Source organism: Mauremys reevesii, linkage group 16 (assembly GCF_016161935.1).
Source record: "Mauremys reevesii isolate NIE-2019 linkage group 16, ASM1616193v1, whole genome shotgun sequence".
Classification (NCBI taxonomy): domain Eukaryota; kingdom Metazoa; phylum Chordata; order Testudines; family Geoemydidae; genus Mauremys; species Mauremys reevesii.
The window spans coordinates 15,973,630-15,999,559 of NC_052638.1; the positions used below are offsets into that span (position 1 = coordinate 15,973,630).

The following is a 25,930-nucleotide window of genomic DNA, read 5'->3' on the forward strand; positions in this document are numbered from 1 at the left end:
TTAATAGAATATTGCTATCACAGGGTGAGCCTTGAGTTCCCTGTTTCAGTAAAAGAGGATCTAGAAGCCCTGTTGTGCTAGGTTCTTTACTATGGAGGGCAGCTGGGTGTCAAGTGTTCCATGGGCTGCCAGGCACTGTGGCCGCCACTCCAACCTGCGCCTTAATTTCATCCTCTGTGTATGTGGGCAGCTTACACAGAATGACACACAGGAGTGGAAATGGATCAGACCCCCCCAATATTTCCATTTTGGGGGCACTAGCCTCCCCTCCCCTCGTGACATTTTGGTTGTGGCCCTGGACATCAGTGCCCGGGCTGCAACTGTGGTGTTCACCAACTTAACCCTTTATTGGCCTTGCTGACTGGCTTGTTCCCTGACTTATACCCCTTCCCATGCTTAATTTGTGCCAGAGATGAGCCCCGGCACCTCTGGGCTTGCTGCATCCGTTATCACTTGAGCCGTGGCACCTTTCTCACTACAAATTGAGCACTGCCCATTCCAGTGGTGAGTGCTCCTATAGTCCGCTCTCACTAGATGTTTCATGCCTTGTTTTTCTTCCTGCACTCATTAACACCACCTCCTTTGGACCTTTAATGTCACAGACTCATAGAAGATTAGGGGTGGAAGAGATCTCAGAAGGTCATCTAGTCCAATCCCCTGCTCAAAGCAGGACCAACCCCAAGTAAATCATCCCAGCCAGGGCTTTGTCAAGCCAGACTTTAAAAACTTCTAAGGAAGGAGATTCCACCACCTCCCTAGGTAACCCATTCCAGTGCTTCACCACCCTCCTAGTGAAATAGTGTTTCCTAATATTCAACCTAGACCTTCCCCACTGCAACTTGAGACCACTGCTTCCTGTTCTGTTCTCAGTGGTGCCAGATGACAGTCTAGATCCATCCTCTTTGCACCCCCCCCTTCAGGTAGTTGAAGGCTGCTATCAAATCCCCCCCCCTCTTCTCTTCTGCAGACTAAACAAACCCAACTCCCTCAGCCTCTCCTCATAAGTCGGGCCCCAGCCCCCTGATCATTTTTGTTGCCCTCTCCTGGACTCTCTCCAATTTGTCCACATCCTTTCTGTAGTGGGGGGGCCAAAACTGGACACAATACTCCAGATGTGGCCTCACCAGTGCTGAATAGAGGGGAATAATCACTTCCCTCAATCTGCTGGCAATGCTCCTACTAATGCAGCCCAATATGCCATTAGCCTTCTTGGCAACAAGGGCACACTGCTGACTCGTATGCAGCTTCTCATTCACTGTAATCCCCAGGTCCTTTTCTGCAGAACTGCTGCTTAGCCAGTCGGTCCCTAGCCTGTAGCGGTGCATGGGATTGTTCCGTCCTAAGTGCAGGACTCTGCACTAGTCCTTGTTGAACCGAATAAGACTTCTTTTGGCCCAATCCTCCAATTTGTCTAAGTCACGCTGGACCCTATCCCTACCCTCCAGCATATCTACCTCTCCCCACAGCTTAGTGTCATCAGCAAACTTGCTGAGGGTGCAGTTCATCTCATCATCCAGATCATTAATAAAGATGTTGAACAAAACCGGCCCCAGGACCGACCTCTGGGGCATTCCACTTGATACCGGCTGCCAACTAGATATCGAGCCGTCTCCTGGTTCCTTCTCTGTGGTTCAGAATGTTGTGTTGTAGATACCAAGGTCACAGGTTGCCTTTTGAAAGGCCCTCAGTAGTCAGTTTACTCTTATTCCTGTCTAGTTATCTAGCCTTTTGAGGGAGGCAGAAGAAAGAGTATTATACTTGTTATGTAGTTAAGGCTTTAAAATTCTCTAGACGTAGCACCCCTTTTGTGTAAATTAGAGGAGCGCTAATTTGTATGTTGGAAAGGGAATCAAAGCAGCACCATTACCACATTAATCCAAGACTCAGCAAAAGGCCACAATCAAAATAGTAAGTGCTCCTGTCTCACTGCCAGTAATATTGCATGTAATTATCTTGCATTTAGTAGGAACACATACATGATATCAACACACATCAGACTTGTTTCCTTTGTGGAGCTTTCACTGTTTCTCCTGTTTTAAGTAGAAGAAATTTTTGTTTATAGTTAAATGGAAGGTGACAGTGATGTCAAATTAATGCTCAGCCAATTAACTCATCCAATTGGTTGAGATCCATTGGCTGAATTATAAAGCAAAGCAATGAATATATCACTTCACTTCCCTGCAGTGCATATTCATCTATAATGGGTCTGATTTTTGAAAAATTACCTCCAATTTTATCAGTTTTATACCTACACTTGTAGGTGTAAGCAATAGGATTTAGCTGCCTAGGTACTGACTGCACTTGACAAGCTGGCTAGTCTGCAACTTGTGTCCTCAAGCTAGCAGACTGACTTATGTAAGGAATTTTTCCTATTTATATCTGTTGCGAGAGGTCTTGTATTGGGACAGAGGTAGGGAAATGCAGGCACGCATGTTGCAACTTGCCCAATGTCACGTGATAAATCAACAGTGGAACCAGAAATAGAATCCGGGTTTCTGGACTCCCAGACCAGTGCCCTATCCACTTAGCCAGGCTGCCTCCTTTGCATTTGACGACATGTTCATATCAAAAATGACCTTTCCCCTCATGACTATTTCATAAGTGCTGGTATTTGACTTCTAGCTACAAGCTGAAAGATGTGACTAGGTTGGCTTGTAAGTGAATTATGGTTTGGGTATGTTTTTCCAGTCACTTCAGGATTTGTGGAATGCTCTCCCAAGGCTCCCCACTAGGTGGTGACTGAATACTAGTTCTTCCTTTAACAACATTAATACTTCAGTGTTGTACGATACTCCTTGCTTAGCCATCAGTAATTTTTATTAAAAAAAAAAGTGAGAAAACATAACTACTTAGTTTTAATCTCTATAGATAATAGAAAATACAGGTTTCTAGGTCCTTCCTTAAGATGACACTGATCTTAGTTCTCACTTACCATTGTTTACATTTACATTTCAGCAGAATTTTGAAGCAAGAGTCCAAAACTTTTAGCCACTGTAAAAAAAAAATTTTCCCCATTGTGTTTCATGGAACTTCTAGATTAAAATATTAGTATAAATGGTTTATGCAGGAATTGTTCTTACTGAGTATTTTAAAATTACTTTGTTTTAATAATTAAAAAAATACGTCCTTCAAACTGTCCTCAACATATTCCTTCTCGGTGAGGAGGGGAGGAGAGACTTCTCAGGCTTCTAAGTTTCAGGATGAATAGAAAAGCCCATTTGGCCTGCATGAACACTCCATCATGGCATTGAACACTCAGAGCAAAGGTTATAAGAGGCTACGTCACTTCCAACTGCCTCAATTCTTCTTTTTCCATGCTTAGCTGTAGCAAGTAAAACCTTTTGTTCCATTCCTATATAAACTTGCTGTAGTTTAGGTAGTGCATGTGCAATTGTATTAAGATTGCTGCCCTGTCTCTGACCCAGTTCTGATCAAGAGATCTGGATAAAGTTGTGTATTTTGTGCAACATCTTCCTGGAGCTGAAGGCACATAATGTTTGTGCCATGGGGAAAGCTACTTCCCAGATAACCACTTAGCATATTACATATTAGGCCTGAAGAGAATAGGGTGACCAGATAGCAAGTGTGAAAAATTGGGATGGGAAGGGAGAGGGTGATAGTCCTACATAAGACAAAACCCCTAATACTGGGAGGGTCTGGATAACATTGGAACATCTGGTCACCCTAGAAGTGAGGCACACCTGGCTCCAAGCCTTTCTAATGATGGAGGCCCTACAAGCTAGACCCTCAGATCCATCTTCTAGGCAGAGCTCCATTCCCCTTGCAGGGAAAGAATAGGCCTATGTTGCTTTGAAATCTAGTTTCAGCATGTATTTCCATTTTGATCTCCGTTCTTTGAGGCATGAAGTAGAATAGTTAGAGATTCCTGGATTTAGGGAAATTGAAGTTACTTCAGAAAATTCAAATTCCACATAATAACTTCCATATTACTATAAGATTGGCTATGAGAGGTGCAGGCACTTTCAGCAAGACTAAGATTTGCCCTCTCTACAGTGCATGCAATTCCCTTTGACTTTAGACATATTTTGGTGCATTTTGAAACCTCAACAACTGATGATCATGTTTTGTTTGAAGTCAGGCACCCAGGAAATGGGGCACTCAGAATCAGAGGTCTCTTTAAAAGTTTGGGTCTCAATTCTTATACATACTCTGCAGCACTAAAATAAGAGGGTGGGTTGGCTGGAGGGGTCTATTGAAACAGGAGTGGGAAAAAATAGCATATTGAGATAAAAGACCCCAAGATGTCTGCAGTATTCTGCTTCCTAAGGCAATTTTCTAAAAGAGTATCTTTGTCTGACCACACATTGTTTCTGCAGCGTTTATGATCAGCAAATCTGACTTTGGCAACTTTTTAGCACACAGTACTCCTTGGGAATATCTCCTTTAATTTCTCATTGCTAGCATGTTTTATTCCTTCCTTTTTGCAGGTTAGGACTTCATAGATGACCATTCTTACAAGGATTACTCCTTTCTCACCCATGTTCTAAAGTCTCTCACTTGAAAAAGTTAGCACTTAAGGATTCTTTCCTAGCACCTGAAATTCCTTATAGTCTCTTGTGGGTCCAACGTAGGGAAGGGGAAAAGATGTTTTACTTGTTGCATTGCAGTCCCTTTTTGGAGGAGATGACTTTTTTGTTAAACCTTTCCACTAAAGAAAGCAGCATTATCCTGTTTTATGTAAGTGACCTAAAATGATATTTGCTGTCTGTCCCACTGATGTTTATTGCCCTTCTGTCAGGAATTTTCTGAAGTTTTGGTTGTGTGTGTTTTTTTTTTTTTTTATCTGAATGTGGTTTTGTTTCACTAACCTAAAGCTTTTGGCTTCTTTCCCCCTGCTCCTGCTGCATATTACAGAAACAGCCTTTCATCTATTGATGTGTTACCAACAACTCTCTCAGCAACAGCCAGGCTCTGGTTGGCTTCAGCCAATTCTTGTTTCCATAGCAACATAACTAATTTTCCATCCTGTAGTTCTAGTTTTGAAAGGAAATGCATAATAGTCGAACAAATGAGAATCCACATTTCATGGTCAGTTTAGAACACCACCTCCCCATTTTTATTTGACTACAGATCTAAGAGAATGTTTATCTCCTTTGTGTGCTTAAATGGATAGAAAAATTACTTAGCAACTGTGTTTTACAAACACCAGGAGAAACAAAGATGAGAATACTCAGTGTTGCAGCATGTTACAAAGCATATTGTACCATCATAATTACGAGTATCTGTTTTTTTTTCTCCCATGGCACTGAGGGAGGGTCAGTTTGATTAGTTTAGTTAAATAACTAGTACAACATCCCCAAGGACTAAATCTTTGTTTGTATAGTTTGTTGACTACACAGAAGTCTGTGGTTTCATGGGACTCCTGCATTCTAACTGATATTCAAAAAGCAATGCACTAAATTCCCATCTTAGCTAAGAAGAGTATTTATCTCATAAGAACAGTTTCACTTCAACCCCCCCCCCCCCCACACACACACACCCTGGGAAAGAGAAAATTCTCAGGAATAAAGACTTCTCAGGGAAGTTGTGTGCAAATGTATTCATGTTTGACAGCTGAGTTCTAATAAGTATAAACAATGTAGGTCATAGTAATGCTAGGCAGCAAATTCTGGCAGAGGAAAATTTAGCCAGCTGCCAAGTTGTAAGTTGGAGGACTGAACATTCAGAATTCATATTGGAGAGGCCTGCTCTCCAGTAATTTTATTCTTAGTGTGTTCGTTCCTAAGCCCTTTAAAAATATTACATAGACATTTATAGCTATTGACTAGATAATATTTCAAAATAAGTCTGACTATTCCAGCTATGTGCAAAAGTTTTTAAAAACATACATATAGCTCAATAGTGGACAAAGCATTCCAAATCTGACCTATTGCAGCAACGGTTTTTAACATTCCTAGCCTGTGACTGTGATACAGGCCAAGAGACCTCACTTTTCCTCTGCCACTGTAGCTGAGAAATCTTTATTAGGTGGATTGTTTCGAGTGGAAGTTGCAGAGTTGGTTCAGACTGCCTCTGCTTGAAGATAGCAGAGTGTTTTACACTGAGGAGAAAATATAGCACAGAACCTTCGATCCAGATACCCAGGTTGTTGGATCTCAATCTGAACTTCCATAAACTTTAAAAAGTGACAAAGCTTTCATGGGTGAACACCCACTTCGTCAGACGTGGCTACCCCTCTGATACTTTCATAAACTTTGATTCATGCCCATCTCTTGTCAAGTTATTTCCACATATAGTACAAGTCTTGTGGAAGACAGGGATCTAAAATCCACACACATGGACTGGCAAACAAGGGGCTGGGAAATATGGAACCTGTGATGCTTATCCGGAGTGAGCTACTTTAAAAGGCTCCCCATCTTGACTAATGCCAGGGGAAAGAAGATAATTATTCTAAAACCTTCCCTTCTGGTCCTCCCAAGGCAAAGTGGCAATAAACATGGACTGTATTCATTAGGGAAGAAAAGCTTTGGGTGGTGATTTTTAGGTGTGCTGGTGATGACCCCCAGTCTTGCACTCTGCTGTTGCTTCTGGGTGTTGTAGGGCCTTAAATCTGCTTGTGAGAGGAAACCAGGGCCTTCAGAGCTAGAGCTTGGCAAAGAAACTTCCTAACTCCCTTCCTCCTAAGCTTGTTGTTTTGGGTTTTTTTTCTCCTAATCTCCCTAGAATCTGACAAGTGCTGATTAATCAACAAGGGAAAACCCTCTCCTTCTAACTTCCCCTCTTGCAGTTCCACTGGCTGGGATTTCTGTCTTTGGGATGTAAATTTGCCTTATGTACTACTACTTCTAGCCAGGTCTGCACCTCTTTTCCACATTATCCATCAGACCTTGCATCCCCAACATTCTTGAGAATTGTCACTGTTGCACAATACGCCCATATTCCTAGCTAACCGTTGTACAGAAGAGATGCGGTCTCTTACTATATTCTTAACCAAATGAATCTCTGTGGGAGTCTATAGAACTTTTGTACAATTATGAGACTTACTACTCTTGCATGCTATCCTATTATACAGCTGTACTTTGACGCTCTAGTGTACTTGGCATAGCTATTTGCAGTGCTACACTATATATTTACTTGAACAGTTTCAAAAGTCAGCTTTTTTCCTAGGGGAAACAAACCAAATATGTCTTAATGTACTCTGTGGCATTACTAGCTTGTAATTAGTAGTGGATGGATCATTACTATCATCCATCTACTATAAGCTAATTATATGCCACTCTTGCCTACTCAGAACTGCTGGGATAGAATGCTGGTTGGCATTTTAAAATTGTATACAACTGAATCATTCCTTGGCACCTGCTGGAGACTAAGGCCTTGCCTTCATTTAAAAGTTAGGTCGGCATAGCTACAGCACTTCACTCCTGAATGTTACAGCTATGCCAACCCCAGTGCAGACAGAGCTAGGCTGATGGAAGATTGGTTTTGTGGACCTAACGACAGTCGCTCATGGAGGTGGATGAAAAAGTCCCTTCCTTCACTGTCAGAAGTGTCTGCACTGTGGTGCTACAGAGGCGTAGTTACTGTAGCGCCCTTGGTCTAGACATGAGGTTTTTGTCAGTGCAGGAATGCCACCTCCACAAATGAAATTAGCTGTTTTGATGGAACCTATCTTCCACTGACAAATCCCCCAATGTAGATTAGGGATGTGGTTTTTCACACCCCTGACTGACATAACTATGTCAATATAACTTTTCAGTGTAGACCAGGCCTATGACTCCAGGTGTGGCTAAGAGATGTTGTTAAGCTGACCTAAGCCCCCGGAAGAGGCACCTCTCCTGCCTCTCGAAACGATGGATTTACTATAGCAATGGAAAAACCCCTTCTCTATCACTGTAGTAAGTGTCTGCACTACAGCAGTAGTGTAATCATAGAGTTTCAAGTTTGGAAGGGACCTCAGGAGATTTAGTCCCCTCGCTGTTCAAAGCAGGACAAATCCCCTGACAGACTTTTTTGTTTTTTTAAACCCCAGATCCCTCAAGGATTGAACTCACAACCCTGGGTTTAGCAGGCCAATGCTCAAACCACTGAGCTATTCCTCCTCACCCAGATGTACCTATTGCTTCCAGGAGGTCTTTGAATGAGTGCCCTATCCACTCAACCCTGGTTCATTGAAATCAATGGCAAAAAGTCCCATTGGATTCAGTAGTGGTAGGATTTCATCCAAGGTGTCCACTCAAGCCCCTGAAGGCCAAATCTCTAGACAAACAAACAAGAGGTGAGGGCACTCAATGAATCACAATATTGAACCCTTATTTATAGTTATATTTATTCTAAAAGTGCTTTGCAAATGGTGAATTATTTCTATAACACTCCATGAATATAAGTAGTATCCTAATTTACCAGTTTGGGGTACACTTCTTCTTGCTAGTTTCTCCAAGGGGATAAAGTCTGAATCTATGGTAGGAGTGGAACTCAATGATTCCTAGTTCCAAGTCTTGTATTCAGACTGTTAAATCACATCTCTAATGTTGAATCAACAAAAAGCCTATTCAGACACATACTGTGTACAAAATAAACACCTCATAATATTGTGGCAGACTACAGATAATATCAGAATATAAAGCTGTAAATATTTACTAGGTAGGACAAATCTGTTGCTGTGACAGCATAGGTTTCTTTCCTGCAACCTGCCAATATTTCCTGGCAACTAAGCTCCAGGGTATTTTTAAAGTTAAAATTAAACCAAATTCTTTGGGCAAGATAAACGTGAGTTACTGGGCTAGAACAAGAGCTAATGAAAGAGCTTCTTAGCTTGCAAACCTGTGTTCTGCTGGCTGCAATATGCTATAGGCCTTTATTATACAGTGCTTGATTGGCAGAACTGGTAGGTTGTCACAGAAACCAAACATTCTTGCTCTTAACAATGCAATAGGAAGGGCTATTTAGCTTCAAGTTCTCTTCCTTCTTCAGCCCTACAGCACAGGGATTGTATAAGATCTCGGCTACAGACTTTCATACAGAAACATCACTTACTTAACTTGCTTTGGGAACATAATACCAAGATGGGGTGCAATACCAGTAAGAGTACAACAGTGGTGGAATCTGCTCAGAAGCCAGGAGAACAACCTGAAGGGGAAGATAAGAATCAGGACACAGGTGCTGAAACAACTGCAAATGACCTCCATAACTCATCTGTTAAGGATGGTGCTTCTGATATAACAAGCTGAAATTGGAAAGTACTGTGCTCCACACACAGAACGTAACTATGAAGTAAGCAATTTATTTACTGATTTTTCTGGCTGGAGCACACAGATTCTGTCATCTTATTTCCCTACAAACTGAGGGGTCGATGGAGGAGGATGGGGGAAGAGGATTTCTTCTGGATAAAATCTTTCGTAAAGAACCTCAAGGAATCTTCCTGGAAATACCCACTGTGCATCACTAATGGATGTAAAATTCTGTCATCTAACTAGATTAAATACTGAGAAAATAGAGCTCTTCCCTCATGAATACTCAAGGAAAACTGCATACTTCTATGGGATAGGAACTAATCAACAATCAATGGCACTTTCTGGAGACTGGCAGGTCTGAAGCAAATTCACATTGACATCAATAGACTCCAACTGATCAAAACCATTCCACATTCAAATCCTATGTTTATGAAATAGTTTGTTTCACATGACTATTTTCAGTTTAAATAGCAATTTTATTAGTTTATAATATGCTTGTATTGTATATGAAACAATGCCTCTGATTTTATTTGGAAAAATTCAGACATGATGTCTTGGAAATGTTAACTAATTCTAACAGTATTTGGTGGATTATATGAAATTTTAATCACATTTCAAAGCAATAACAATTTATCAAGCTGGCACATGCGGCTATTTACAACTCATTTTTATAACTGATGGTATCTGATTCTGCTTTCACTAGTTAAAAAAACTGAGTATAATTTCATAGTCTCCTGCGTTTGAATGCTTTTCTATATTTGAAATGCATTCCAAAATTCTCAACTTTATTTGTGTTTTTCAGCAAGACTGTTTAACTACAGAAGAAAAGCTTTTTCCAGCCATGTTAACTATGTCTGTATTTGGCTGAGGGGGAAGGATGACAGTTAAAAATTAATCTATAGATTAAATAGCATATTGCAGTTCCTTAGCACTTGTTACTCAAGTTAACAGTTACAGTACATGATTTTTTTCTTTTATAGTAACCTTTAAACAAATTTTCCTCTTTTGTTTAGGAATTGTCCATAAACTGCAGTTTTCTTATTCATAATTTGAAAAGAAATTCTTGAATAATTCTTGGTCTCTGGATCATTTGCGAGAAATTCATGTATTCGGTACCTGAAAAGACATTTGTTTTGTCTGGGCATGTAAAGGTACTTGTAAGATTCCGTTCTGTTGCATGGAGAGGTGTAACTCTGGCTCAAATTCAGGTTTTTATGTTAAGGATTCAGGATATCTTTTCTGTAGTATTTGCATGAAATTCAAGCATTTATATAAGTAGTCATTCAATAGTTAGAATTTCTGCTGAAAAAGTTTATCTAAAGCTTTTGTAACCGGACCCAGCAGAGTTGGGATAACAGATTTTTGGTTGTACTCTGCAAAATTCATTCACCTACACACCTGGATGACTACTTTTGTGATGTATCAGAGGGGTAGCCGTGTTAGTCTGGATCTGTAAAAGCAACAAAGAATCCTGTGGCACCTTATAGACTAACAGACGTTTTGCAGCATGAGCTTTCATGGGTGAATACCGAAGAAGTGGGTATTCACCCACGAAAGCTTATGCTGCAAAACGTCTGTTAGTCTATAAGGTGCCACAGGATTCTTTGTTGCTTTTACTTTTGTGATGATAGTAGGCCTTCACTTTGTTCCTTGATTGCTATGTATATTTGTAATGCTAATAACTCAAGAACAAAAATCTATTAAAAGGTGACTAGCTCATATAAATGCTTTTAAAATAAAGTTTTATGGGGGGACATAATCATTGGTTTCAGCAAAGAAATGAATTCTTTAATTTCTTGAAAGAAATTATTGGGCAGTGAGGAAACCTAGCTTTCTGGTGATCCTAAACAAATTCTAGTTGGAGTAGGATTTGCACACCAAATTTTAGTACATTGCAAATGAAGAAATCTTTTAATGCTCCAGAAGAGAGACATGTATGCTTGGCTACTTGCCGTTTAAACACTCAAAGGCCAGCACTAAGGTTTGAAAAATATTTATCTCAATTTGGAACATCATTAGAAGAGATTCAACTGCAGTGTCCTTAGTAATGAAATATCTCACTTTGGGAGAGTCATAGCTCCAATAGAATAGCGGGGTGTGTGTGTGTTCTATATTTATTTATTTTTTTTATTATTTCCCCCCTCTCCCCTTCATTCTGAAGTGGGATCTACTCTCTGTAAGAGTGAATAGCAAGTGGCATAAGCCCTGCCATATATGGAGGTAGAAAACAAATGGCGTAAAAAATGCATAGGGTACTGAATTTAAAATTGTTTTACTGTACAGTAGTAATGTCCTAAAGATCAGATTTCTGTCTTGATCTAATAGTCCCATCTGGCCCTAAAATCTATGATTTATGTATCTTGGAACTGATCTCACTTTTGCATAACTTCATTTGACTCCTAGTTTTCCCTGACATAAGTGGGAGAAAAATTGGACCACATGGGTGACTTATGCAAGTTGGTAACCTGCAGTCATGGAAAAACCATACTACGTACTATCAAACATTGTGGTAAATAAAAGCATTTGGGGCCTCAGTGTTAAGTCCAGTCTTACACACATTAGCATGGTTACACTGTAGTCACTTTCATAAAGCTGGTGAAACCAAGGAAGTCAGGTCCATTGTTTTGAGCTATGTAAATGTGGGTTAGCTCTAGATTTTAAGCAAGTACTGCTTGAGTTGTTTTTTACATTGGTGCAAACAGCATGATTCTCTGGCGAGAGCATGAGCTTTGTTGCACACGAATTCTCTAAAGGAGGAAAATATTATTTTATACTCTATTCTTAAAGGATAGGAAATGTAGCATTCTCAATCAGAAATAGTGCAAGGAAAGATGTTTTTTCCCAAAACAGCAAATTATTTTCTGCTGAAAACCTTATTTGTTTTAATTAATGTCATGCTGAGTAATCAAGTCCATTAAAAGATGCAAAAGGGAGGGGTTGAATTAGTGAAGTTTAAGTTTTTTCATGCTAGCAATAGATAATTCTTCCCCTTTCTGCTTTGGTGCTGGTGGCAAACAGTAATGAAACAGAGGCATTCTGGATTCCAAATAACTGTTCAAAGTTAGCAGTTGGTCTAGAAACTTTCTGAAATCATGTTGATAAATGTGGACCAATCCTACAGGCCTCACTTTAACTAAAAGGCTAAGGGGGAATTTTGCTTAAGTTACAGGTACTCGACTGAGTGAAGACTGCAAAGTTAGGCATGTGGATTTTATGTTGGTATCCTTTCTGAAAGAAATCGAATTTGTTTGCTATGAGGGGACAATGCCCAAAATGTATGGAAATACGTGCGGGCTCTTTCACGCTTATCAGTAGATTCTTTCTCAACCCCCCACTAAGGCTATGCAAGCTCCAACATGCCATTATGTTAACTTTTAACTTAAATCCACCAGGTTTCTTACACAACACTCAGAGGCTACAAAAAATTAACTCTTTGAGTTAAACCACAAACAGGAGCAATTCTGTTCTTACTGTACTTCAATGCTATAAGATCTCATTTAAATAATACTCAAATGGCAAGATTACAACATGATTTGTTTATTTCCTGGATGTTTTATCAAGTTACGTAACTGATAGATCTAACCCTAAAAGTTCAGTTTGGAGAGTGTCTGGGTCAAATCTCTTTCACTGCTGATATAAGGGGTACTGTCATAAAATACAAAAAAGCACCCAAACCAACTTGGGTTAATGCTCTGTCATCTGAAATAGAGAAACTTCTTGACATGGAGAAGTCCCTCAACTCTTCTTGTGGCCTTAGGGTTATTGGTAGCTGCTATTCATATTGTAATGGTGGGCATAGTACATGAACTTACAAACCTGGGAGGGGAGGCTGGGTAAACATAAGCCTCGGTAGTTGATGAAGGGGTAGGTGCACACAGAGCCTTCTGCATCAGGAACTAATCTTTTGTGTCAAATTTGATACAGTGGAGAAGGGTCCATGTGTAGCTGCTGATGGGTAACGTATTCATCGTAACAGCACTTCTACTCCCAGCAAGTCTGCCTCTACCCCAAAAATGCATTAAACTTCAGTTGTGAAGCCATTCTAGTTGGTACACATGCACTATAGCTGACACAAATCCACATAAAAATGAGATATAATATTAAGAGGCTTAAACATTTCATATTCCCTCTACTTCTTCATTCAGAAGCATGGACTTACCCATGAGTGCCTATGAAGGAGTACTGCAGAAAGGGATGTGGGGATCGTAGTGGATCACAAGCTAAATATGAGGCAACGGTGTAACACTGTTGCCAAAAAAAAAAAAGCAAATCTCATTCTGGGATCTTTAGCAGGAGTGTTGTAAGCAAGATACGAAAAGTAATTTTTCAGCTCTATTCCACGCTGATTAGGTCTCCACTGGAATATTGTGTCCAGTTCTGGGTGCCACATTTCAGGAAAGATGTGGACAAATTGGAGAAAGTCCAGAGAAGAGCAACACAAATGATTAAAGGTTTAGAAAACATAATTTATAAAGGAAGACTGGGGAAAAATTGGGTTTGCTTAGTCTGGATAAGACAAGATAGAGGGGATATAAATTTTCAAGTACATTATAGGTTGTTACAAGGAGGAGGGAGGAAAAACTGTTCTCTAACTGCTGAGGATAGGACATAAAGCAATGGGCTTAAATTGCAGCAAAGACAGTTTAGGTTGGACATTAAGAAAAACTTCCTAACTGTCAGGGTAGTTAACCACTGGAATAAATCACTTAGGGAGATTGTGGAATCTCCGTAACTGGAGATTTTTATGAGTAGGTTAGACAAACAACTGTCAGAGCTGGTCTAGGTAATACTTAGTCCTGCCTAGAGTGCAGGGGACTGGACTAGAAGATCTCTCGAGGTCCCTTCCAGTCAGGGGTGAATAACACAGAGGCTGGGGTCCTGGGCAAGGTGTGGGGGTGGGGGAAGGGCTCAGGTGGCAGGGGTGGGGCTGGAGCCAGACCCCCCCAGCCAGCCCTTCACTACTGCTGAGCCTACGCCGCCTGGGGCTCTGGCAGTGATTTAAAGGGCCCGGGGCTCTGGCTGCTGCTGGGAGCCCTGGGCCTTTTAAATTGTTGGGCCCTGGGGCAGCTGCCCCTTTTGCTGCGCTCCTCCTCCCCACACCCCCGGTGGCCCTGCTGGCAGCGCTTTAACATCAGCTGTGTACCTGTACCCGTGGCCACTTTCTTACTGGTACACCGTACCGGCTTACTTGCCCCTTTGCTTCTAGTCCTGATTTCCTGATGACCATTCTGAGTGCATGCTATAGACAACAAGCCTCAATCTTACGTCTGCCTACCCTCGCCTCCTATTCTCCCAGAATGCCAACCTTTCACCCCTCTTCTACCCTCAATCCTTTATCAAAATATTCCTCCTAACACAGCCAACTATTAAATCAAATGTCCACAACTATTGGTGGGAGCAGGATAATCTGGAAGTGGAGGGTCAGAGTTAAGATTAATATGTGGGCTACAGTATATAATAGTTGAAGGGGTGTGTGTGTGTGTGTGTGTGTATGTGAGTGGAGAAGTAGAAGTTATGTTCTGTTATGCAGCTTAACTTCATGACCTTGCTGTTCTGGGTTCATGTCAGATGTATGTAGCAACTCAAACTGTTACAAAAGAATTTGTGAATCTTAATTGAAATAGGTTTTTAATTAGATGGAAAAATAGATATCATGTATGATCCACTTTTTTTGGTCCTGGTTACAATTTCCTTGAAATATAGGACCACTTTTGAACTGATGCAGTAAATCCTGTCCCCTAGGGGCAATATTTTAATATTTTACTGTTAAATTAACTTTTAAACCATTTAAAAATCAGGGGTAGTATAGTCATACCCAGTGTAATTAGCAGTATGCTGACCGAGGGCTTGATTCAACTTCCCCTTAATAAACTTGATTTACTTGGATCAGGGCTTCACTAAGCAGCAAGGTAACTTTGTAAAATAGATAAAATGTGGCAAATTTAAAGTCAGTACAACTGCAGAATTGAATTCTTTCACACTAGGAATGTGAATTTTACTCTTCATTTATTTGGGTACTTCTGGTAACATCATCATAGGGTATCTAAGCACCTCCCCCAGTATTGATAGAGTGACTCCTCACAACGTTCCTGCAAGTGAGGAAATATTGTCCCCATTTTACTAATGGGAAACAGAGGCACAGAGATTAAATGACTTTCCCAAGCTCACCCAAGAAGTCTCTGTTAGAACTAGAATTCTGATTTCCTGAATTCCAATCCAGTGCCTTAAGAATATTTGTTTATATACCTTATTCACAGTGAGCACATTACTTCCTCTCCTGAAGCAGGCTGCCTTGATGGTTCAGGGCATTAGTAATGCTACGTCACAAATTCACTGGTAACTTGGATTGAATTTGATCACCTGAAAGCTGTCTGCTATTGGTCTAATTTCTACTGGAAGGATATCCTCACCTCAGAATTTCCTTCGCTAGTGATACTGATTGGTGCCCTTTATTCACAGTCTTTGCAGTGCGAGGACTGCATAGGTGTTCCAAGCTCTTACACACTTTTACTCTTCTGGGTGGCTTCCTGAGGGAACGGATGAAGCGGATGGCAGTAGTTGTGCAAGCTCTTCTAAGAATTTTTCTCTAGTTAAATATCACTGCAGTCACCTGGGCTGTCAGCCTAGCTTCTTTCTTAAGCACAAAGTCACAAGGCAAAAATAAAATAGTTATTAAATTAACTGCGTAAATTATAGTGCACCTTGAGATGAAAATATTCTGTATATAAACCAGTCATTGCACGTACACACCACTATTGCTTGTACAGCCCATTCCTACCTAATTGACCCCTTCTCCTAAGTCACATGTACCCCTAAACAATACAGTGCTGCACTTTGTACTTTATCTGTAAGAGATGGTATGGCACACTGCTCATTTGGAATGAATGATGTGGCAATGCTACTGTACTACCACACAGTGAGAATTTCACATTCTTTTTATGCAATCAAAAAGCCTACAGCTTAGCAGTCTTAATGGCTCCAGGCCCTGCCAGCTTTCCTGACTGCTGCCACAGTGTTGCAGACACAATTGTAATTAACCAACTGCACACATAGAACATCTAGAATAGGAGAGAGCTCTTGCAGGACCAGAACAAAACCTAACTGCCCTTTCCCAAATGTGCTCTGTGCTCTCCATGCTTAGTTAAAGATGTGTAACACTAAAACTTTTGTTACATCTCCTATTAAACTGTGACCCTGCTGTCTAAACTGACTGTATTAACCCTAAGGTGAAGAAGAAATAGCAGGAGAAGACCTCTCCTGAAATACCTCCCTTGCTGTACCATGTGGTGACTTGGGCATCTGCCTCCAGTACTTTAGGATTAGCACTGAGCTGTTTTATGTATCAGCAGTTAACCACTCTAGGAGCTCAGTAGATGGTAGAATTGTTGCTTTAGAGCAGTCTTGGACCTAGATGATTTTATTACATCAAAACAACAACAACAAAAAACCCCAAGGATCCAAAAGATTTGTTGAGCATCTGCTTAATTCAGCCCACCCTCAAATACCAGTGCAGGCAATAGGTACTGGAGGTGCTTGGCACTCTTTGGAGGTGCTAAGTGCTGGCAGGATAAAACCATAATTCAGCAGTCTGTTACTGAGCCTTATTTTGGCCAAATAACACTGGTAGTGGTGAATTTACATGTCTTGGTTTAAGTCTGGGAAGACTCAGTCAGGAGTACACAATGCATCTCCTCTCACTAGGCCAACTGAGGATTTGGCCATTTATGCAGAGCACCTTGCAAAGTGCTTTATTGCCAGTGAATGAGAGAGAGCAGATAAACAATGTTTTCTCTTATCCAAGTATGAACCTATAGCTTATTGAATAGTTTGTTTAAACAAACTAGATGTTTCTAGCAGACAATGTTAGATTAGCTCATGGAAACACTGAAAACGCAGTTGACTAGAACGTCTAGAGGGTGTGTGTGTGTGTGTGTGTGTGTTTTTTCCAAATACTTTATAGCAAATACAAAAATAATGGGACATTACATTGACATTAGAATCTCATAAGTCAATGGGTGTGCATAACCTTCTGAACAGAGATCTTCAGATTCAAAAGCTCTCATGCACAGTGACGTCAAAGAGCTATTGTGCAATTGTTGGCCAGTAACCTATTCTCCAACATCATGCCCACGCACTCTCCATTTATAATACACTACTTTTACTTTTTGAGTTGCTTGTTTAGGTCCAGTCCTATTAAAGCTGGCAATTATAACATTAATTTTTAAAATAGTTTCAGCTATCCAGTCGGTGTCTAACTTACCACTTCTTGATAAAATGACAGAGCAGATGTGTAGCAAAGAACTTGCTTCATTGCCTGGTAACATGCTGTTTTCTTAGAATGGTGTGTGTGTGTGTGTGTGGGGCGTGGGGGCTTTTAAAATCATTGTCAGTCATTACTTGGATGAAGAGATTGTGAAGACTTGAGTTATTTGTACTGCCATTCTTGAGCAAATTGCTTCTCCCACATCACTGAATTGTTGTGAGGGCATAATCATGGATGTTAAAGAACATAAGTATGAAGACCATAAATGATCCTAAAAATGGTAGTATGATTTGCTGGTTTCAGAAACCCAATTTGAGCCTGGGGGATGCTGGCTACCGCCTAGGTTCCTGATCATCTGCAGCAATCACTGAGCACCTTGCAGAACTGGGCCATTGAGAAAGTGGTTAATGTATTTCTCCATTTCTGATGAAGTGCCATCACCAGTAGTTGATCTTGAGAGGGGCCCGGACTGACTTTATTTTATCTTGCATGCCTCCATTTGTGAAGTCAGTCTTTGCTTGTGAAACACTCCTAAAATTCAGCATCTCCTTTGATGCAGAGATCTTGATTCATCATTGTCCTCCTAAATAAGTTTATTGTAATGATTACTTATTTGATATGGGATGTACTTACTGAACTGGGTGCCATCTGAGGTCTCTCAGAAATACAGATATAATCATTTATGGGGATTGTGGGTCACTTATAGGTTCTATGCACTTGGAAATTACTGTATTGCCTTTTGACTTCAGAAATAGCTTTTGTCTTTTAAAACATACTTATTTTCACTGATCCTGACTAATTATTAACTCTACAGGATGGAATAACTTTTAACAAGTACTTGGAGATGCCTCAAGATAAGGAGCTATAAAATTTTTAAGTCGCTGCTATTCTATTAAAGGCACACTGTTAAAATGTTTAAACCCAAATCTAACTTCTCTTAAATTCTCTCATCTTGTAACTCTGAAGCTTCAGAGTCCGCTGACACAGACCTTGAACATTATTTTGAGGCTGCCTCTTTGAAGAGTATGTAAAAATTTGACAGTAATAACGTACTAATGGAACCTGATTGTAAGACCTGCTAGTGTATTTGTGGATAATAGTTAAAACAACCAATGGGCTCTAAATTTAAAGCTGAAGAGGTTTGGTTTAAATCTTTACATCATTAAGTCAGATCCATTCCTTTTGTGCGTACATATTTGTTTTTAATAAAAAACCTAAACCATATGCTATATTTTTGTTCCCTGAAGTTGATGATTACACCAGTATCTATAACTTTAATGGCTTGAGTGCTTTCAGCTGGTAGATTGGAGAGCTACACTGTGCAATCAGTTTTGGGTCACACTGAAGGATTTTTACAGTAACTTTTGTTTAGTTACAGATAGAGCAGCAGAATCTTCCACATTCACAGTATCGTGGCTTCTTATAAACATGGTGACGGATTGTACCATTAAGGCACAGCCATGAGTGGCCGTGGGAACTCTGGAATCACCAGATAGGAGATTCAGTGTGTCCTGCACTCAGGAGCCAGCCAGTCTTCTTGGACTGTGTGGACTCTTTCCACCTCTTTAGATGCCAACCCTAAGCAACCCTTGTACTCATAGAGTAGCTCACTGGCTCCAGGTGTGGGTGAACTCTGCCCAAGACTCTGAAGAGAATAAAGGCTCTTTGTGACTTCAACTCATTGTGTGGCTCCTAGTGGCTAGCCCCATCTGGCCTGTATCACTGTGGACAATCTGCCTTACATACTGATTGTTCCTTGATCTGCTCTTTTTCACCGACAGAAATATTTACTGAATGCTCTCTTGATATTTTTTACATATCTTTTAAATCTAAGTTTATCAAATGCAGTGTCATATGCACTCTCTCATATGAGACCACTATTCTGATCCTTCATTACTGGCATATAGTTCACTAGAATCTAAGTTAAGTGATACCCTCACACTAAGCATTTTTTTTTTTTTAAAGTTTTCATTCCATGGCAGAAGAAATGGTGTGTTCCTGCAGATCATGGAAACAAAACTGCCTATGTTGTACACAAATCTCACATTCTGACATACCATATAGATGGCAAGAGTGGAGAATGAATGATGTAAATCAGTGATCTGGATTGGAATTTGTGATTTGATGTATCATAATTTTGAAATTAGGAACAATTCTTCCCATCTACAGTTACAAATATTTTGTAATTAAGTATAATACCAAGTAAACATGGAGTGTATGAAGGAAAAATCTGTATCACCGTCTCCTTTACCCATAGAATGTTTTATGCATACAAAGCTATTTACAGAGAGCAAATAAATGTTGCAATTTTAGGAATGTGTTTAGCCACTGAAGCAAAACAATGCATCAATTGTATAAGAAATTTTTTTTCTATAACTTAAGGTAACACTAGAGGGCAGTGATGTAAAAGGAATTAAGAGACCGAAGGTCTACTAGAAAATGTGGAGACACCTTTGTACCAGTACCAAATAGAAAAGGTATTCTTACACGATTATTCCAGCTCTACCTGTACATTTAAAATCAAGTCTATACTCTTACGCAAAGTAAAATAGTTTTGGTTTTTTTATTAATGTGAATTATGAAGTTAGAAAATGCAGCATTTTTAAGTTGATTATCCCGACCATTTAACATTATTCCAGTATTTGTATTACATAATATTTTCTGTTTTCTAATCTTTATTGCCTAATTTGGGCCACATTTTATAGCTCCAAATGTTAGAGGGATGTATTTAGACCTACAGGATTTGGGGTGTGTTTGGGGTGGGGTGGGAATCCATCTCTAATCACTGAGCTCTTGGATAAAGATTTAAAACAGCAGTTTTAAATCTTAATACCTGAAAGATTGCAAGAGGGCACCACTGACTCTCAGGAATAACAGAAACAAGTACAATCGCTCCTAATCAAAGGTAAGATGCACTGAACTGGCTTGACAGTGGCACCCTGTTTAGAGCCCTTCAGCAAGATACAGGCTCTCTCTAAAATCAGTGGGTTGCTCTGTTTCCCCCCTCTGTCTAATCTAAAAGTACCACTGCAGTTTGTGGAAACGTAATCAATAATGCTATAATGTTTTAAGATGGGGATTTGCAGTTGTGCTATCTCTTCAGGAGGTACAGCGTTGCCTTTTGGTTGTAGCACTCCTGGGAGTGCACAGAAGGCCAAAGATTTAGGTTGCCTTTGTCTATATTTCAGAGTAGCAGCCGTGTTAGTCTGTATCAGCAAAAACAATGAGGAGTGCTTGTGGCACCTTAGAGACTAACACATTTATTTCAGCATGAGCTTTCGTGGGCTAAAACCCATTTAAGATGCCACAAGCACTCATAGTTGTTTTTGTCTATATTGCATACCTTTAGCTTTCTATGTAGTCATATCTAGCAGAGAGTGCTCTGTTCTGGCATAAAAAAAAGTTCCAAATTATGTCAAACATCATCCATAATATCTTTTTCTGACTTAAAGAATATCCTTAACAAGTTTGAAGAAAAGTAATTTTATTTCCAATAGTGGAAACATACAGTAGATTTTAAAAAATCTATTTTAACTTAAATGCATCACACCCTCTTGTACTGCAGTCAGAAAACTAATTACTTCTAAATATACGCTAATATGGTATGGCTAGACGATATCATTAAGAAGCTAAAAATTCCTCTCATGAAATAAATGTATACCACAGAGGAAAAATACTGATGACTTATTCATAAGTGTGTTTAAAAGTACAGCTAGAGAACTCTAAAAGTCATGAAACCTTAAAGGCAGACTTGCTTTCTGTCTAGCAGGAAGCAGCACTAATCATTTACTATATCTTACATCCCTATTAAATGAAAGTTGTAATGTTGAATTTAAGTGTTTAGAACATTTTTGTTTTATCCATACATAGTACATTAAAAATTGCTGGTCTCTATAATAGTCACTTCTTTCTTGTCCGTCCAGTTCTTAATGAACTATCAATCAATGTTATTGGATAGTCACTTTTTATTCTATCCACTGTCTTCATTAAGAACTTAGGAAAGTCCACAGAAACTCAGTGAAGTTAGACTTAGGAGGTCAACTACTCACAATGTATTTGTATTCATTGGAAACAATTTAGAGAACTGTCTTAAGAGCAGGGTCCTTGTTCAGAGGCTTTTTTTTTTTTTGTTTGTGTTAGGATGTTTTCCAATGCAGCACATAGATCAGTGGTTTTCAACCTGGGGTCCACATGCTATGCCTAAAATTTCCAAAGGGATCCACACTTCCATTTGAAATCTTTTAAGGGTCTGCAAGTGAAAAAAGGTTGAAAACCATAAATAAGACATAGGCCCCTGATCCGTGGTTTCCTAAGGGCTACCAGAATAGGAAAATTATTTCTAAGGTAATTCTACAGAAGTCATTATTAGACTTTGTGTACCTTCTGTCATTCGGTCCTCATAGCTCAGTTGTACACACCTCTCCAATTGTCATAAGAGAGACAGATTAAGGATTCCAGTCCTTATCTATTCTGGCATTTGGTGGAATGCTTTCGATGTTGTGACTTAAATGTCTAACGACTATTAATGTTTGTGGTAGTTGTGCAACAAATGCTTTGAACATCAGGCTGAATGCTTACTTTCTACTGAGCTAAAGTTTGCTCTTATTCTTTCAACACACTATGGAAGCTGGGCCAGATTCAGCACTGGTCTAAACTTACACCGAGATTGAATTTGGCCCTCTCATATCACAATACCGAAGGAGGTAGTTTTTTATGAAAAACACCAAATATCATAAGACTTGCGATAAAATTGCAAGAGATATCTTCTCTTACACTTATATTGTAAGCTTTGTAGGGTGGGGGCTGTCTTTTTGTTGTTTGTAAAGAGTTTTAGCACAATGGGGTTCCTTTCCGTGACTAGGGCTCCCAGGCCTGACAGTAATGCAAATAATAATCTCCACTGAGGGACTGCAGAATCAAGATCCTAATAAGTGGTAAAGAACTAAAATTCAAAACCATGGTATGAGCACAATCCATAGCTGAACAAAATAACCCAGCCTACAATTTAACCTCTGGACAGGAAAACAAGCATATGGTCTGTTTCAAAAAGGTAATTAATACAAATAACCACTATCCATCTTTTAGATGGAGATTCTTCAATTTCTCATCTTCACAGAAAACTTGGTCTTCCAGCATAGAGATGAACAACCTCTCCCCTGATCTCACAACACCTATTCCTAACTCTGAACACATTCAAAATATAGCTTCCCTTCCAAGTGATAATGAAGTAATCATGAAAAATACTAAATTAAAGTGAAATCTAATTGCTCAACTAACTCATATCTGCCAGAAGATTTCAGTAGGTAACAGTATTCTATGAGCTGTCCCAAGCTGGAATTTGTTACTGGTTCCACCCCAAAAAAACTTGTTCACATTAACCTGCAGCTATGTTGGCAAATAATGGAAAACTATTTGTGCAAATGCAAAAGCTTAAGAAAACTTAAAAAATTTACTCTGACACCATTGTGTTGAAAATGAATCATTTTGCTGTCTGGATATTTTAGTTTATTAAAAGTAAAGAGAATCCTTCAGTAAGGTTTTTATCCTACAAAGCCATATTACAGCTAATCAATTTGAGCGAAAAATATATTGGAAAATCATTCTTATATAAATGGAAACTATTATAATTTAAATGGGTGCAAAAGAAACCATACATTTTTGAAGGAGATCAATGAAAAGCACTTTATTAGAAAATATAAATCACTTTTTTTAATTTTGGATGCAATAAGAAAAAACACTCACTTTTTCGGTTCCATTGAAATTGATTGGTACACCTGAAGAGAAAAGCAGCTTTATCATCTCATTATCAGTCAATTAATATTCAGGTCTAAATGTGAATACTATTTCAGTTAACTATAAATGGAGGATTTTATTGAAGTGTTAATAGACTAGGAAAAGCAGACTTCCACTCTGCTAAATGAGGTCAGCTGCGGGGGAGGGGATCAGAGTAGTTCTGTGCAGGATCTAAAATCTTTTCAATATTTCTGCAACTTGAATGGTCACCTGCTTCAAATAAGAATCCATTTTACATTATATGAAAGTGACATGAGTGAGGTGAGTAAATCTGCAAATCGTGTGTGTAAACTCTCTATACTTTTTAAAATTTTTAAAAAGTCACTTTTTTTGGAATATTAAATTCCCCAGTCAGTAGTGGAAAACTCAACTATATATCATGTTGGCTCTGGAGATCCTAGTATTCTGGTGCTAAAATCTGTTTTGACATTCCTGGTGAGCAATATGTTTAATCTCCAATGTATGCCCTCTAAACACTATTTAGGAGTAGGCCCAAGCACCCACAGTTCTACTGACTTCTGGGGGCAAGGATTGGAAATGATAAACTTTCTCTTATAGCAGTCTGGTGACTCCCTGATGATGTAAAATGCGGGAACAGCCATTGATTGCTGAAAAACCTACAGAGGACTATTGGGGGTATAAAAGGGAGGCTGGGATGAGTGGAAAACTTGTTCCATGGAAAAGGAGAGAGCAAGAGGCTGGCTGGGACAAGGATGTTCAAATGGTGTATGTGCAGCTCTCTGCTCTGTGAACAGTTTCCTTTTAGATTCTGACATGTATCAACCCATAAACAATACCTAATTTGAGTTGGTTCAAGCTACAATGAGAGCTATAGTTGTAACAGCAAGAAAAGGTGGTGACCAGGTGAAAATGGCAGGCATTGTACGAAGTGATAAGTATGAGTACAGTAGGATTTGTTCCCTCATTAGAGGACCCCATTCAGTCCAATAGCTTTTATTTTCTATTTATAGCCCCAATTAATCACAATATTATGGAGGTACTGTCACGCTCCATAGCTGAGGCTGAATTCTGAAATGGGCTTAAAATGAGGCCTAAACTTCTATTTATTTTTCTCAGTGTAGGTGGCCTTTCACTGCAAAACGTCCGTGTTAGTTTGTGTCCCTTCATGGCAACGCATTAGGAGCACTGTGATCTAAGCCTCCATTGCTCTGGATCCAAGATGTTTCAAGCTTCTGGAGCTTAAACAGAGCCTAGACACTGCCCCAATCTCAGGATGCCTAGGCACACTCTCAGCACATAGACCTTCTATCTGGCACCCCCCACTTTGAATGTAGGAACTCGCTGTCCAGCTGCCTGGCACTGCTGGGTTCAGCACTGACCCTTCAGACTCCCTGTTACTTAAACACACCCCGTCCCAGAATTCCACCCAGAACATGTGAAGTTTCTGGTTTGCAGTTTCTCAAGGGCATGCCGTAGCCGTGAAATAGTCAACATACTTATTCTTTGAACATTCTAAGACCTTATTGGTGTTTTATGTAACATGTATGAGAGTACAGATCATACAAAACAATAAACGTCTGAAACTGCAAATGTCCCTTTCTAGCTCATCCTTCCCTTTTGTGTCCTTGGGGAACCATCTGGGCCCTAGAAGGCAAGTAGGCAGGGTGTCCCATCCCCATACAGGCTGTTGCAATATTAGCTGGTCTCTCTCCCTCATGGAGCCTCTTATTCAGCTTCTATGACCTTCCTGTCTCCTACTCCATGCTTCATCTTCCTGTCTGTCTTCCCTGTTCCTGTGTGTCCTATTATTTAAACCTACCTGGCTTCCTTTCTTCTGTCTTTTGGTTAACTTTCCACTGCTCCTGCCTCCTCCACGCCCCTTCAGCTAAACTGGATTTCCAAGGCATGAGCTGCTTTTTTAACATAACCTTTTGTGAGGTTTAAGTACCAAGTTAACCTTAAGTAATTCCCATTGTATCTTTGTCTGCTACAGAACCTGTCAGCAGTGGGGGATCCACATACACATATGCACTCACAACAAACTATACAAGTTCACAATATCAATCAGAATTAATAAATTCTATGGATTGTAGCCCCAAACGATCACAATTTGTATGTCCTTTGAATGCTATGTGTAGTTTTATTTTCATGAATGTTTAACAAGTACTACTTGAAATTGTGCCATGGTTGAAATTTGTCATGGATATCTTTTTATTTTAAAAAAAATCTACATATTGGTGAATTTGAGTCTAAAATACATATACACACAAAAATAAAAAATAGGATTGAGGGTCACTTTTAGCTTTTTTTCTCATAACTAACAATATACATACAGTGGGTATCCATAGGAGAAAACCTTCTCTGTCAGCTGTTGCACTTGTGGCTCGCTTCTAGGAATTGCATCCTTCAGCCAATCCTCCTTACCTGCATATATATAAAAACCAAACCAAAAAAACCCAGAGGAACTGAACACATGAACTTCACTGTGAAACACTCAAGGTAGCTACGTAAAACATACCTGATACAGAAGTAAAGAGAAGTTAGGACCCCTAATTGTGCAAACTATGTCATCCAGACTCTGCCACTTCTATTGCACACCATAGCCTAAACCAGGGGTGGGCAAACTACGGCCCGCGGGCCACATCCGGCCCGCGGGACTGTCCTGCCCGGCCCCCGAGCTCCTGACCCAGGAGGCTCACCCTTGGCCCCTCCCTTGCTATCC

The 25,930-nt window shown here is 39.8% G+C and overlaps 1 protein-coding gene across 6 annotated transcripts in view; it reads left to right on the forward strand.

The window, feature by feature from the left end:
* Positions 1-25,930, forward strand: part of TOX3 (TOX high mobility group box family member 3) — a 452,205-nt gene that overhangs the window by 14,785 nt on the left and 411,490 nt on the right. The window contains exon 2 of one of the 6 annotated variants that reach the window (XM_039502927.1): positions 19,837-19,931. The exons of the other annotated variants lie outside the window; for them this stretch is intronic. The gene's annotated coding sequence lies outside the window, so the exon portion shown is untranslated. The remainder of the gene's footprint in view (positions 1-19,836; positions 19,932-25,930) is intronic. 6 annotated transcript variants of the gene reach the window in all.